The 12,557-nt window shown below is 42.7% G+C and overlaps 2 protein-coding genes across 6 annotated transcripts in view; one reads left to right on the top strand and one right to left on the bottom strand.

Moving 5' to 3' along the window:
* Positions 1-12,557, top strand: part of DOCK2 (dedicator of cytokinesis 2) — a 442,257-nt gene that overhangs the window by 248,383 nt on the left and 181,317 nt on the right. The gene's annotated exons all lie outside the window — the stretch shown is intronic.
* INSYN2B (inhibitory synaptic factor family member 2B) overlaps positions 1-12,557 on the bottom strand; it is a 118,809-nt gene that overhangs the window by 25,098 nt on the left and 81,154 nt on the right. Inside the window, exon 2 of one of the 4 annotated variants that reach the window (XM_063665343.1) lies at positions 4,083-4,154. The exons of the other annotated variants lie outside the window; for them this stretch is intronic. The gene's annotated coding sequence lies outside the window, so the exon portion shown is untranslated. The remainder of the gene's footprint in view (positions 1-4,082; positions 4,155-12,557) is intronic. 4 annotated transcript variants of the gene reach the window in all.

Genomic DNA, 12,557 nt, shown 5'->3' on the forward strand with positions numbered 1-12,557 from the left:
CTTCTTAACTGCTCATTAGCACTTCATTCTGGGAATGATAACTCACACAGGCTATGATTGTCTGAGGCTGGTTTTCATAAGAGCTAATGTCTAGTGCATTGATTATGTGCCAGGCATTGTGATTGGTGTGTTTCATTTACTCTCTTCCTTAATCCTATGACACTCGTAGAGGCAGGTGTGATCAGTTCCCCATTTTATAAATGAGGAAACTGAGGCACAGAAGATGAAGATATTTGTACCAAGTTGTTCACACTAATAAGTGATGGAGCTGTCATTTGGACCCACAGACTGACCCGGAAGCACAGACTTCTCACCATTGGGCCTTCCTGCCTTCTTCAGGACTGGAAAGACTAATATTTTTGTGCGAGGCTAGCAAGCAGGTTTCAAACTCCCTCCACATTTTCATTCTGAAAGTCAGTCATTATTCTGGTGTTAGCCCTGCCTTTTCTCCAGAAAGTTTTTGTATCCTTTAGATGTTTTCTTTTGATCTTTAAAAGCAGTTGGTTTTGGTTTTCTGCTTATAAAGATATTATTTGTTCATTGTAAAAATTCAAATAATACAAATAAACAACAAAAGGAAGAAAAAAATCACCTGAATCTTACCACCCGGAAAGAGCCACAATTTGGTGACATTCATTCTAGCCATCTCCCTGTGCAATGCTTGCACAGAAATTGCATACACAGATAAGCTTAGGGACAGAAAGCCTCTTGTTCACTGAACAACCTGGAGAAAGTTACACATTATGGCATACAGGTCACACTGTCCTTTTAAGTAGGCTAACATGAATTTGTCTAGTTATACAATTATCTATTTAAATAGTATTTTTATGGATATTTAGGTTGTTTCTAAATATTTGGTATTATTTAAAAGTCTATAAATAAAATTTTTCATGTAAATCTTGGAGCTCTAGTCTAATTATCTCCTTGAAATAAATGCCTAGAAGAAGCATTAGTGAGTCAAAGTAGCTGTGCATTTTACGTTTTGTTGATACTACCATGTTACCACTCATCCTTCTATAACGTTCTACTAATGTGCAACTCTGCCATTACTGCATGAGAAGGCCTTTCACCAGAACCTCTTTGTTACTCTGTTTGGTCAATTTATGCTAATTGTTTTTATCATTGCCAATAAAGTAGAAAAGAAATTGTATCTCATTATTCTCGATAGGGAATTTATATGAGTGGACTTTTTTTCACATGTTTATTGGTTTTACACAACATTTGATACAAATAAAGGCTGAAAAGTTGAAAATGAAAATTTGAATAGTCAAGCAAATGTGGAAACTCTCGTATTTTTAGACAGAACCTAGGAAGTTTAGGAAATACAAATTTTCTCTTGACAAAAATATTTTGTGTCCCAACTCTCTGCCCTTGATGTCCACCATGACCCTTGCACAGACACATCCTGGGGAATACACCTGGCTAAAAGCACCCTCTGGAGGCCCTTAAGTCTTGTGGACTCCCAGTTGTCCATTAATTCACATTTCCCTAGGCATTGGTGGTTAGGGCTAAATTAATATCCTGGCCAGGATCCAGAATCGTTCCCCAGAGGTGGTCACAGCTGCCCCACAGCAGGAGTTATTACTGATCTTTGTGACACTTTATTCTGTCCTCCCTTGATTGTTGACTTTAGTGAACATGAACCAACTGTTTATGTTCCATCTATGCTTTTGGCTCACATCAAATGGTCCTCATGGAATCAGTGTCCATTCAGTAGATACAGAAACATTGGACAATATCTCTGTAGGTTGCAAACTGTAGGCTTTCTCTGGAATTCCTGCCCAGTCCTCTTTTCTCGTGTATTTAGGCCATTAGGCCAGTGTAGTGAAGGGTTAAGTGCATAGGTGTTTGCTTAAGATCTACCTAGATGAGACTCTTCCACTTTCTGACTATTGACCTGGAACAAGTGACTTAATCTTTGTAAAACCACCAAACTGGTTGTGAGAATTAAATGAAATAATCTATATGAAATGGTCAGGATAGTCAGTGTTCACTCTTCAGACAGAACCCAGCTGGTAGCCATGAGATACTTGTGAATTGGTCTTGGTCCCTCCTCTTTCCCTTGGGATAGTAAACTAGGTGCATTCATGGGAAGGAATGTACAAAGATGGCATTGCCTTGTACAAGGAATGTACAAGGAGACCTATCTCCCTGCCGTCTCTGTACTTTGTGTCTTTAGCATTGTGCTTGTCTCTCTATATTGTGATGATCTGCTGACTTCTAGCCTCTTCAACTAGACTCTAAGCTCTTTGAGAGACATGTGGTGATGGTCTACTCCGAGTCCTTACCCTCCGCTTGACACAGAGAGAGTCTTACATAAATTCTTGTAAAACAAATGAATATAATCCTATATTATTTAATTTGCCTTAGCTTCTGTGACATGGAATAGTTGGATAGTCGCATGGAATAAATATTTGCATAACTAATTAAGAGTGAAGGAATTAATTCACTTCTAACTTTTTTTTCCTTTCAAAGATTTATTATCAGTAGATCTCATATCTGTTTTCTAGTCTACTATGCTTTCTGTATTTACAGGAACTTTAATTTGGTTCAACTTTATTTAGATTCTGTTGTGAGGTGGGCACTGTAATAAATACTGCGGAGATTCCAAGGAGGAATAAGACCTGATCCCTATTGTAGCCCTAAGAAAGGACCTTGTAATGCCATCCTCATATAGAATCTGTTCCTGAGAATTGCTACAAAATGTTGTACAGGGTAGGGGAGGACTTAGAGGAAGGTATCCGATTCATTTCATGCATCCAAATTCTGCTTACATAACAGGGTGCTTTACATGTTAACTGGGGTTTAGACTATCCTTTATGCCAGGAGTCAGCAAGTTTTTTCTTTAAAGGGCCAGATAGTAAATATTTCCATCTTTACTGGCCACACAGTCTCTGCTGCAACCATTCAGCTCTGCCATTGTGGCAAGAAATAAGTCTTAGACAATATGTAAACAAATGGCTCTGGTTGTCTTCCAATAAAACTTCATTTATAAAATATGCAACTGAATGGATTTGGCCTGGGAGCCGTAGTTTGACAACCATAGCCATAGTTTGACAACCAAGCCATAGTTTGACAACTTTAAGCACTGGGAAGTCATTGGTGGTTTTTGAGCAGGAGGCTCTTGATTAGGTTGTTTTTCAGAGGAGGTTTTGTTTGCTGACACATTGCCATCTCCCTTCTCTGAACTTAGTAATAATAACCTTTACTATTTACACCACACTTTAGAACTTATAAAGCATTTTCAAATCCCATGTAATCCCCACTAGGGAGTCTGGGAAGCATTATCCCTGTTTTAAAGAAGAGGAATTCAATCCAGAAGGATTCGATGACTTGTCCTAAGTCACAGAGGTAGACTGGAACCCTGTCTTCCTGCTGCCAGCCTCAGGGCTCTGGTGGAGACCCTGACTCTTCCTCCATTTAGCTGTCCAGACATCTAACTACTTTATGTGTTAGTCCTGTTTCCTCAGCTGCAGGGTGTATTTCTAAAGTGTAGGGATATGTCTTCCACTCTTTTTCTATCCTCCAAAGTCCTAAGCACAGTGCTGAGTCTTTAAGGAGCCATTTACTATTGATCATTCACCTCTGGGCCTTGTGGTTCAAAGTTTGCTTTCCTTCCATTTGTATTCAGTTAATTGCTCGGTCAAATCTGTTGGTAAGGGTTACTCCATACTCATCTGAAATAAAAGGGTTAATGCTTGTGGTTCAAGTATCCATTTATCTTTCCAATTTGAAATTTGGAAAGCTAATTTTCCAAATTATATATTCCAAAAATATATGCCTTTCCGGCAGCTTTCTCAGTAAGGAAAAGGGTATATTTTGGGGGTCTGCCTAAATCTACATTTTGTTGTAAGTGGTCAAAGAAACAAAAGGCATTGACTTTCTTTATAGCACATGGGTGGACTTGAGGAAAAAATTGGGCACCAAAAGGTGAGGTTAAGATCCAGACTTATATATTTGGGACCCTGAAAGATGTTGGATATGTACTGATTGTGAAATCTTGTTCTCATCTTTCTATATACCATGTTTGACTTTTTTGCACAAATTCTGGTATTCATACCCAGGTCTCCATCATCTCTCACCTGTATCACTGTGAGTGTCCTCCTCTCTTGTCCTCTTTACCATCTGTCCTCCACACAGCAGCCAGAGTAATCCTGATAATATTTAATCAGATCACATCAGGCCCCTCTTTGAAACCCTGCAAATGTGTCCCACTACATTTAAATTAAAATCCAAACTAGTTCCATAACTTTCAGGGTCACAACCTTGAACACAGGCCACAACCCTATGTCATCTGGCCCCTGCCTACCTTCCTTCTCCCATCTCATCTCATGCCACTTTCCCCCTTTTCTGTGACATGGTCCCTGGCCCTGAACATGCTAGATTCATTCTCACCATCTGGCTTTCAAATCTGCTATTCCTTTTGTTAGGATTCCTCTTTCCCCAGATCCTTCCAAGGCTATCATCTCCAGGAGACACTCCCTGACCCCCTCTCCCCTTCCATGTCCCTCCATGCAGCAAAACCCTGTTCTATTAGCTTATTTGTTTATTATCTGTCTCTGCTCCCATTTATTGAAGAGCTTTAGCATTTGATGAATGAATAAATAAAGAGTAAATTCTTATAGTTAGAGGCTTCAAGGAATCATACAACCTTAGAAATAGAACAGAGAAGTTTAAAACTTTAGACCTTGGGGAGAATCTTATTTAATGATTTTCAAAATTCCCTTAGCAGTAAAATCAGCTTTCCAAATCTAAGCTTAAGCACAATTCCAATATCTAAAACAGAATAAAGTGGAGTTGTTGTAGAAAATGTAGGGGACTCAGTCCTGGGACTCAAAGCAAACCTAAAAACCACAAAGATAACCCCCCTCATTATAGAGATGGGGAAACTGAGACTCTGAGCAGCTGTCTTCTACCTGCAGATGCTTCAAGAAGAACAAAGTCACCCAGGTACGGTGGTTCACGCCCGTAATCCCAGCACTTTGGGAGGCCAAGGCAGGTGGATCACAAGGTCAGGAGTTCGAGACCAGCTTGGCCAACATAGTGAAACCACATCTCTACTAAAAATACAAAAACATTAGCCGGGCGTGGTGGCAGGCACCTATAATCCCAGCTACTTGGGAGGCTGAGGCAAGGAGAATCGCTTGAACCTGGGAGGCGGAGGTTGCAGTGAGCCGAGATTGTGCCATGGCACTCCAGCCTGGGCAACAGTGGGAAATTCCGTCTCAAAAAAAAAAAAAAAAAAAAAAAGAAACAACAACAACAAACTTTAGACCTTGGGGAGAATCTTATTTAATGATTTTCAAAATTCCTTTAGCAGTAAAATCAGCTTTCCAAATCCAAGCTTAAGCACAATTCCAATATCTACAACAGAATAAAGTGGAGTTGTTCTAGAAAATGTAGGGGATTCAGTCCTGGGACTCAAAGCAAACCTAAAAACCATGAAGACAACCCCCCTCATTATAGAGATGGGGAAACTGAGACTCTGAGCTGCTGTCTTCTACCTGCAAATGCTTCAAGAAGAACAGTCGCTGGTGTGTATCCCGTACCCCAGCACAGCTTCTAACATGGAGCAGGAGCTAGGGGAACATTTGTGGAACTGCACAAGTGACACACTGAGCTGAAGGCAGAAGTGGAACTAATGTCAATCCAGGGTCTCCTGTTCTCCAATACACCAGGGAGAAAGGTTGAGGGCCATGGCCCACATCTGGTTCCAGCTCAGGTGCCTCATTTGGAACAAGACCTAGTGGAGAAGACAGGCTTTCTGATCCCAGAGGCCTCTCCAATGGATGGGCAAGCCACTAATGCTATTTTTTTCTACCACTCCAGCCCTCTAATTGCATTTGTCACAGACACCCAGGGAGATATGACTACCATCTACCTACCTCTACCTCCTCTTCATTTTTATCCTTTCTTCTGCCTTCTCTTCCTTTTTTCAAAAACATAATAAAATGTTTCAGGTGTGCAAGACAGCACAGAGGACAGTAGAGTGAGCATAACAAACATGACCAGCCTAAGACATGAAAGGTTACAAATCTAGCTGGATTATCCTCTGGATTTCCTCTCTCCTTTCTCCTTTTATTGTATTTCCCTCAGTCTTCACTCCTTCTTTTCCCCTTCTTCCCTTCTGTTTCCTCCGGCATGGCTCCCCATTTCACTTCTCCCCTCTCCTCCCTGCTCTTTGTCTCACCGCTTTTCTTGCCCTCCTCTTTTCCACACCCTGCCCTTCCTCTTCCTTCATTTCTTTTGTTCCTCTCTGGCCCCTTCTCTTGCCTTCTCCTTCTCTCTTGCATCTTTATAAATGTTTTAGGGTCAGTGATTCATTCCTTTGGCTATTCTATGTCAAGGGTGAGGAATCAGCATCTCTTGAATTTCCTCTTTTGCAAGCCTCAGGGCACCTGCCCTGTAGGGATAATTCTGTGGTATATGCACCCCTCTAGCCAGAGGCATTGGCTGCTGCTGCTGCTAAATCTGAAAGGTCACCTCCAGCTTGCTTTCTCCAGGGGAAAACCTTTACTACCACCAGATGCAACTGCTGGCCAATTCATCCAGCTTCTCATAGATGAAAGAGCATTGGCTTAATATTATCTCTGTATTTCTTAGCATTTTGATTTCTTTCCAGAGATTTTTCCAATATTTTTCAATGCATTTGTTTTTCACTACATAACTGGGGACATTTTCTTACCTTTTTTTTTTTAGGTCATACCACTTTTTGACTTTAAATAATTTGATTTCTTTTTCCTGGGGGGCAAACTCTGGGGGAGCTGCCTGCTCAGACAGATAGAAGAATCTAGAATCTTTTTGATTTGTTGTCAGAGGAATAACTCTGTGTGTCAGATGGAAGGGGGAGAGCAGAAGTGAGTGGTCATGTCTCACCCCTCTTCTCCATCAGCTCCATCCAGAAAAAAACAACAGGAAGCCAGACAGCCAATGATTTGCATTGCTGTAAACAGATTCACTCATAGGGTACAGAGTTGGCACAGGCCACTTCTAAGTTATTTTTCAATGTTGAGGTGTCAACATTTTCCACATGGGAGAGGGATCCAGTTGGAGTGGAAGAAGGCAGGAAAATCGTTTTCCATCTCAGCATCACTTTCTGTGGTTTTGTGGTACTTGGAAACTCTGTTTACACTTGACAATCTCTTCCTGTAGATTGTCTAAAGCAATTATGAATAAAATTGGAAAAGTCTTTCCATTCTGAAGGGACCTATGCTCCAGTATAGACCAGTTACACACATTTGGCTGATTAAAATACTAGTCATTGTACTAAAAACAAGACAGACTCCAGTGACCCCTTGCTTGTCAATAGCACTGCCAAAGTTTTCAAAGCACTTTTAGATTTACTACCCCATTTCCACCTCACAACAAGTTTTGCCAAAACTAGGCATTATCACTCCCATTTTGCAGATGAGGGAACTGGTAGAGAGGTGCGAGATTTGCCCAAGATGAATGTGGTCTGGCAGGACCAAAAGGACAGCAGAAATTTCATTTGATCAGGGAGCTTCTAATGGACACTGGAGGAAGCTGGGTGCCTCTCAGAGGTGCCTCGGATGGAGGCTGGCAGGATTGGCCTACAGCATGGCTTGGAAGTACCCCCTTCTCCTGACATAGATACACACTGCACACCCACCAAGGACAACTGTCGGGCCCTGGACTCTGCAGTGCGCCATCCACCCTGGTACAGCAAAGCATTGGCAGGCAGCTGCAATGAAGGTTTTCCCACTTCTGGATCCCTGCCTACACTGCAGAATTTTCACAAGGGGAAGAGAAGCGGGGAAGTTTATAGTCTGATCTAATCACAGATGAACGGGGAACTCGGTGGCAGCAAGCAGTTTGCAAAAGCACATGACTCCAGTGCCATTAGAGAGCCCACTCTTCATTTCTGAGATGAGTACATGGCATGCCCAGCAGCATGTGCAGCACACAGTAGGTGCTCAGTAAATGGTGGCTTCCACTGTTCTCATCTTTACCATGATTACCATTATGCATTGGGCCCCAGGTTACACAGAGATGGGACAAAATCCCAGGTTTTGAGAGTCCATGCGGGGGTTATGGCAAATCTCAAGTAACATTAAAAGGCAGAAGTAATAAAAACGACACTCAAGGAGAAAATGCTGCCAAATGTCCCCTGTCTGCTGGTTTTGGTGTTGTGGCCCCCCCGTGAGGTCTGCCATTTCTTAAGGGGCCAAGAACATCTCTGTGGCTTTTTGTCATTCATTTCCTCCTCTCGTGCAGGAATCTCAGACCATTGCTGGAATGGATGTTGCATTCTGGGACTTAGGCTCTCTGCCTGTACAAGCTGTGAAGCCCCATCCACCTCCCATGCAAATCACAGGCTGTGTAGCACACCTTTAATTGCCTCTCACTTGATGGGCTCACGGTGTTTGCCTAATGACAAAGGATGTTCTGTTTCTCATGGATGCTGGTCAAATCGAGAAGTATAAAACTCATGTTTAAATGTCCCTCTTCCTTCTTTCTCCTTTCCTCCCTTCCTTTCTCTCCCTCCTCCTTCCCTCTCTTGTTTCTTGCAAAGGGAAGGGTATATGGTAGAGAGAACCACCCAGCCTCAACCCCACTTCTCACTCTCCAGGATAGGAGACAAGGAAAGGCACTGAGCTGGATGGAGACCTTTCCTGGAGATCCGGGGACAGGGGGTGGTCTCACTCCTAGCCACCTATACTCAGCTGAGTCTTCTCCCCTGCCCCTAGAGAAAAGCAACCAGCATTCATGCATCCTCTCCTTTTGGGGGTAGGATCACACTCCCTAAAGCTCCTTCAGTGCCCCATGCTTTCACCCTGACTCTAGCCACTGGGGGTTCCACCTTCCCTCCATGTTACCTATTGTAACCACAGCCCCCGAGAGCAGGGTGACATTCCATCTCCTGGAATGAAATACTTATCGTGACTTGGCAAAGCCTTTCTCTTACAAAGAGTTATTCACGCACTTACACCTAAACTTGCTGAATGACCTAGGACAAGTCATCTCATATCTGGGATCTCAGTTTCCTCATTTGAAAATGAAAGGAGCATTTGGCTCACATAACGCAGTGCCTGGCACATAATAGATATAGTAAGAATCAGCCAGCAGACCTCTTGGCTTCCAACCTTCCTTCCTTCTTCCCTATTTTCTGGCCTAGAGACGTCCCCGATTACCACTACCCTTGTCTTGCCTGAACAGGGACCTTTATGTGAATGATATGGTCTCAAGCCTGGCCTTGGCCACCCTCCATGATCCTTTCTGGGCCAACAACTAGGACAGCCTTTCTGTTTCCCAGTCCCATGTCTGAGCCTGATTGGCTGCACTGGGGCACAGGGATTGGAAGAAGCTCCCAGAGTGTGCAGGCAGATGATGATAGAGTCAGAAACCATTGCTCCTGGGGTGGGGGGCGGGGAGGCAGTCAGCAGTGAGCAACTTCTTAAAGCTCACAGCAACATTCCCCATTCTGGATGACATCCAGAATCTTATGGGTTCAGAGTTTATTTGAAGTATCAGGACCCCTTAAATCCCATGTGGAATGGCTGGGGGGTGGTCTGATAATTTAGGTAGTGTGGCATGGTGGACAAGAGCTTGCATTCTGAAAACAGACGGCTTAGATTTCAATGCTGGCTCTGCCATTTTCTGCATCTCTGTTGGAGGGTAAATTACTTAACCTCTCTGGGCTTTGATTTTCTCATCTGTAATATGTGGCTAATAATATTACTTAAGAAGATGTAGCTAATAATATTACTTAAGAAGCTGGCTGTAAGATTTAAATGTGGTGACACACTCATAAAGCTTTCAGAAAAGTGCCTGTCAGGCCGGAACCACTTAATAAATGTTGGCTCCTATTATGATTACTAGCATTTTTACTATAGGCAGTATCATCATTATGATCAAAGTGTGAGAACCAGCAAAGATTTCTATCACTCACTGGTCGCCACTCAAACTCTCATCCGTGAAGCAGGAATATTTATGATATAGTCCCTACCCGCTGCTCGCAGTGGGTGTGGGAGCCAATTGATAATGTAGAAGAGGATAAATGTTTACAATAAAATGCAGATGCCATACAACTAAAAGCAATTAGTAGATGACAGAAGATGAGAGGTAAAAAATAAAGTTAATAAAGAGGAGAAAAACTGAGCATCGACTTTGACATGAGCTTCCTAGTAAACCAAGGCAGAAAGGGATCATAGTAGAACATATTTTTATCATTACTTAGTGCTTAGTGCTAGACATTTCATCATGAGTAACAACCCTTTTTTGTAGCCTTGAACTCTAAGAGAAAATTATCATAAGAATATTTATTATGACTTTATTTACACATCTAAAATTTTAGGCTTTCCCTATGAGAAAGAGAATCCTTATGAGATTTGGAAAGTATCACAATAAAATGGTTGAAGAAATGTGAGCTCTTTTTTTTTTTTTTTTTTTTTTGGAGACAGAGTCTTGCTCTGCCACCAGGCTGGAGTGCATTGGCATGATCTCAGCTCACTGCACCTTCCACCTCCTGGGTTCAAGCAATTCTCGTGCCTCAGCCTCCCAAGTAGCTGGGATTACAGGCATGCGCCACCACACCCAGCTAATTATTTTTGTATTTTTTTAAGTAGAGACAGGATTTCACCATGTTGGAAGGGATGGTCTCAATCTCCTAACCTCATGATCCTCCTGCCTCTCCCCAAAGTGCTGGGATTACAAGTGTGAGCCACCATACTCGGCCAGGAATGTGAGCTCTTTAACCAAGAGAAGAGCAAACGGAAAGACATGGTGGTCCCTTTAAAGACTTCACTACTGTATCAAGTGGGAAGTAAGATTGCCCTGTAATATTTCCAGAGACAGAACCACAGCCCCATGGTTGAGAGCCTGGGGATGCAAACTGAGTTTCAGCTAAAGACAGAAGTTCCCTCAAACTCAAGTAATGCAACTCTGCCTTGTGACACGGTGAGCTCCCTGTCCATGCAAGCATTTGTCTAGAAGGCCATCGTCAGGGCCACATGGGGAAGCTCTCACTGCATTTTTAGAGAGCAAAGAGATGATTCCTTCATCCCAGGATACTTTAATTTTCTCCAGGTCTGTGTAATAGAGGAGTGGACTCTCAAAAGAAGAGCTGAGCTTTCCTCCCTTGAATGCGGATGAACAACTCTAATAAAAACCATTTCCTACAAAGCTGCTCCCCTAGAAATAAAGGAGCAGGCTAGCTAGAGCAATCAAATCACTTTTTAAAATGATTCTTTAAGATGAAGAGTATTAGGAAATAGTTTGGCTGAGCAATTGTCAGTGGACTTGGGGAGAGAGTCCCCTGTCAGAAGTGACTCTGTCACCTGCCACCAACCTTCTTGTGTGTTGTTCTTCCTTTGTGTGTCCCAGCTTTCAACAGTATGTTCTGAGATTCTGGGGCTGACTGAGGCTGCATGAACAAGTATGTGTCCCTGGGGCTCCCACAGCTCTACCCCAGTTCTCCTCTGCCCATCAACTGGCTGCCATGGTCTCCTTTCTCACAGGGGCTCCACTTGGGAAGGGCCGTATATTGCTCAGCACCATGTGATTGGTGCTTGCACAGTGTTGGGCCCACAGCAGCCAGGTGTACTGTATGGTTAGGAGCATGGGTTCTAGAGCCAGGCTGCCTGGGTTTAAAATCCAGCTATCTCATTTACTAGCTCTGTGACCTTGGTCAGGATGTTTCAAGTCTTTGAGCCTCAGTTTTTTTATCTGTAACATCGGATTGATAGGAGTATCCTCTACATGCACACACACACACACAAAACAACAACAACACACACCAGATTACAGTATGAGTTCAAAGAAAGAATGACAGTTAAGCCCTTAACATAATGTCTATCTTATCTACTATATCAGGGGTCAAAAAACTCTTTCAATCAAGGGTTAGACAGTAAATATTTGCAGCTTTGTAGGCCATGTGGTCTCTGTTTCAAGTACTCAACTCTACCATTGTAGCCTGAAAGCACACATGGGCAATCTGTAAATGAACAAGCATAGTGATATTCCAATTAAACTGAATTTACCCAAACAGGTAGCAGGCAAGATTTGGCCCGTGGACTGTAGTTTGCTGCCCTTGTGTAAAGCAGCAAGTCAGAGAACCAGATGGAAATGAGCAACCACAGAGACTAAAGGGAAGAAGCAAAAGGTGGTAGAACGGTGGATTCAACAGTAGCACCCAGAAGTTAAGAACTCAGTCTGTGAAGTAGAACAGGTCTGGTTTCAAACCTGGCTGGTGAATGGTGTTTGCTCTCTGAGCTTTGGCTTCCTAATACATAAAGTGCAAGATGGCAAGTAAAAGGGACCTTTCTCAAATGGCTGATTTGTGGATTAAAAGAGATATTAGACATGGTGCCAGGCATCTAGTAAGAGCTCAAAAAATGTTAGCAAAGAGGATGATGACAAGGTGGCTGCTGAAGTGAATTAAACTGAATTGAACCACAGCCTCCTTTTGCCTTCAGCATGCTCAGACAGTATGGCTCATTAGGAAGAGCAAGAGTCTTAGATCCTCAGAGTGCCTGACTTCCTGCCTTGAAACTTCTCTCACTCTCTGTAAAGTGCAGCCAATTCACATTCTTTCTCCA

The sequence above is a fragment of the Pongo pygmaeus genome, chromosome 4 (genome assembly GCF_028885625.2).
Source record: "Pongo pygmaeus isolate AG05252 chromosome 4, NHGRI_mPonPyg2-v2.0_pri, whole genome shotgun sequence".
NCBI classification, from domain to species: domain Eukaryota; kingdom Metazoa; phylum Chordata; class Mammalia; order Primates; family Hominidae; genus Pongo; species Pongo pygmaeus.